This window comes from Corvus brachyrhynchos, unplaced genomic scaffold (genome assembly GCF_000691975.1).
Source record: "Corvus brachyrhynchos isolate BGI_N302 unplaced genomic scaffold, ASM69197v1 scaffold99, whole genome shotgun sequence".
In the NCBI taxonomy this organism is placed as follows: Eukaryota; Metazoa; Chordata; class Aves; order Passeriformes; family Corvidae; genus Corvus; species Corvus brachyrhynchos.
Genome location: NW_008239778.1, coordinates 1,621,122 through 1,623,357, shown reverse-complemented (window position 1 = coordinate 1,623,357; position 2,236 = coordinate 1,621,122). Strand labels below are relative to the sequence as shown.

Genomic DNA, 2,236 nt, shown 5'->3' with positions numbered 1-2,236 from the left:
CTGCTGAAGATGTTTTTCTAAGATCAAGAGGGAAGATGACATTTTTTCAGCAGCCCCTTCTGCCAGTTCTGTACCCTGTGGTGCCACAGCCACAGCTGGAAGTTCCTCTCCTCCCCACAGGCTGTTTGTTCACCCTGTGCCTGAGTTTGCTGAGGGTTGGTGTGACAGGCTGTGGCTTTGCCTGCAGCCACCACTGGGAAAGGAGCCCTATGGATGAGGTCAGTAGCCACAGACTTTGACCTCTTCCACCAGGAAAAGTTTGGACAGCAAAACCCTCCAATGCTGGTCTCTTTTGAGAGGTTTCATTTGAAATCAACAGCTGAAAGAGCACCAGAGGGACAGGGTTAAACAGATCTTGCAAAGTTTTAGGAATTGTCAAGACTTTTGATCAGAACAGTGCGTTTTGGGGATTTATTTATTTATTTCAAGAGAACCAAGAGCTGTTTGTGAGGAGCCAGGACATTTTGTATTTATAAGCCCACCTTCCTCTTGAGGATGCAAGAGCTTTTCAGACATGACAAGCCCATCTCCTACGCTGCTGTAGGGAATGGAGGTGTTACTGCATGATCCTTGCATCTCTTGGTAACTCAGCAATAGAGCTGTCCTGCTCTGGCTGCCCTATTAGAAGGGTGTGCAGTCAATCACCCTACAAACCTCCCTGCCTGCCACAGGTCAGCAATCTGACCTGGATCTCACCTTTTTGAAATGATTTGGGAAATACAGGCAACTTCCCAGCCCCTTGCAATCACACACAACCACGGCCACAGCAGACCTCAGAACATCAATTCCACACCCAAAACATGACATAGGCCACAGAACATCACACAACTCAGGGGCCCCAGGCTGAAGGGCTGGCCCCAAGCTACAAAAAAACGAAGCTCTCCAACTCACCAGCACAATCAACTCAAAGAGAAGCTATTTGACACAGGAGTTTTTTGTTCCTTGGTAACAGGAGCTGCTCCTCTTACCTCCAGCAGTTATGCATGGAAACCTGTTACACAACCAGGGCTTGCACAATCCTTACAGGTATTTTATCAACTTGCTCCTCCAAAGCTTGGAGTTAAGAGAGGAGGCACAGCAATGACCCGTAAAAGAGAGTCCATTGATGTGTTTCACAAACAACCATGCAGCAAGACCCAGGGTACTTGCCAGCACTACAGAGCCAGACCTACCAACTTCCCAAGCTGGTTGCTAAACCTCCCCAGCAGAATTCCCATGCACTGCCAGAGACAGATTTTCCCAAGGAGAAAAATTCAACCCCATCTCTAACTCTAAACCTCACCATGTCCTACTCCACACAGCAAGAAAGGAAGGTAAATTAATCAATACCTCCATTCCTTGCAAAGGAGTGACTGGAGGGATGGACATGGCTGATTACTAAGCAAAAATACAACAGTAATCTGCCACCGTGGGTCAAATTTGGCCACAATTTGGACTTGTGGCCCTCCAGAAGCCACCAGAGATGGCTTCTGGTCTTTCTGGATTCCATGGGTGATAGCAGCATACAATTAACTTTGAACATTTACTTGGGGATCAACAGCAAGAGATTATGAGCAGCCTGTAATTATTTGTTCTGATCAGTTTAATTTCAAAGCCTATAAAAAAGCAATCTTGGCAGAGGTGCACCTGTCACTGCAGGGCTGGTGACTCACTCCCACAGCAGCGTGTACAAAAGTCATCTCATCCCTGGGATCAAATGATCACATTGGGAAAGCAAATTATGCAAGTTCTACGAATTGTGTTTTTAGAGGCAGGAGACCCCACGTCAGGAAACAGAACAAAGTTCAATGGCCACAGAGGCAATTGAAGGTGGTTTTCTTTTATACCAGGGGAGGAGATGGCAGGAGCACAGACCTGAGCAGGGAAGCTTTTTCCCCAGTCCTTCAGAACTGAGCAAACACAAACTTTGCTGCATCACAACAAGCAAAGGACAGAGAAAAGACCAAATGGGATTTCAGTCAGACAGTTCCACACACTGCTCTTGCTGCAGGTAAAGAAACCAGCACTCCCAGCACCCACTGCCAGCCACCCTCCCCAAACCCAACCGCACCCAGAGGTGCTCCACAACCTGTGACACTCAAAAGAAAGGGGTTACCTTGCACCTATGGATCTGCAAACGAGTGCTGGTGGGGGCTGTGAGCTCCAGCACGGAGGGTGGTGAGCAGCAGGGAAAGTCTCCCTGGAGACAGTTCAAGGAGTTTTGGTTGTATGGCCCCGTCAAGCTCCTCCAGCTGCT

At 48.2% G+C, this 2,236-nt stretch overlaps 1 protein-coding gene across 1 annotated transcript in view; it reads right to left on the bottom strand.

Annotated features, from left to right (window-relative positions):
* The window catches only part of LOC103621601 (NADPH--cytochrome P450 reductase), a 26,155-nt gene extending 23,919 nt beyond the window's left edge, over positions 1-2,236 (bottom strand). Inside the window, exon 1 of the mRNA XM_017742964.1 lies at positions 2,096-2,236. The gene's annotated coding sequence lies outside the window, so the exon portion shown is untranslated. The remainder of the gene's footprint in view (positions 1-2,095) is intronic.